The sequence below is a fragment of the Octopus bimaculoides genome, chromosome 2 (assembly GCF_001194135.2).
Source record: "Octopus bimaculoides isolate UCB-OBI-ISO-001 chromosome 2, ASM119413v2, whole genome shotgun sequence".
Lineage (NCBI taxonomy): Eukaryota > Metazoa > Mollusca > Cephalopoda > Octopoda > Octopodidae > Octopus > Octopus bimaculoides.
The window spans coordinates 121,855,924-121,856,800 of record NC_068982.1 but is presented as its reverse complement, the minus strand read 5'-3'; positions in this window follow the sequence as shown (position 1 = coordinate 121,856,800).

Below are 877 nucleotides of genomic sequence, written 5' to 3'. Positions count from 1 at the left end.
TAGTTCGTAATCCATGACTCGCATGTTTCATTAGGAATTTTTTCCCATTCTTCTTGACAAATTTTCTTCAAATCTGGAATGCACATTGGGGCTCTTGAATGAGTTTTAATTTTCAAATAACGCCACAAATTTTCAATGGGGTTCAAGTCAGGTGACTGGCTTGGCCATTCTAATAATTTTATATTGTGATTGACAATCCATTTTTGGTAGACTTCGCTGTGTGCTTAGGGTCGTTATCCTGTTGTAAAACCCACCCTTCACAAAGCTGGAACTTTTCTACAGAGTCCCATACATTATTGTTCAAAATATTTTGGTACATCTCTGCATTTATTCTACCATCTATCACATGAAAATTGCCAGTCCCATTTGCAAAGTAACACCTCTACACAATGATGTTGCCACCTCCAAACTTTACAGTAGGAATTGTGTTTTTTAGCGAATAGGTGGTACCATCTTTCCACCAAACATGGCTACGAGAATTTCGTCCCAACAATTCAATTTTCGACTCGTCTGTCCAAAGAACATTTTCCCAGAATGTATCAGATTTATCTTTATGTTCATAAACAAATTTTAAACGGCCATCTCTATGCCTTTTAGTCAACAGTGGAGTTTTTCTAGGAGAGCATGACTTCAGTTCATTCCTATGAAGTTCATTGGTGATTGTTCATAGTGTAACACTAGTCCCTGAAGCTAACAAATCTTCTTGCAACTCCTTTCTGGTGATCATTGCGTTTTTTCGATACTTCACTTCATTTTTCTTAAAGATCTAGTGGAAATCTTGCGTAGTGCCTCGGATCTTATTTTGTTTTCAATAGTTCCCGATTTTTTATATCTTTGAATAAATGAAGATATGGTAGAAAATGGAATACAAAGGGTC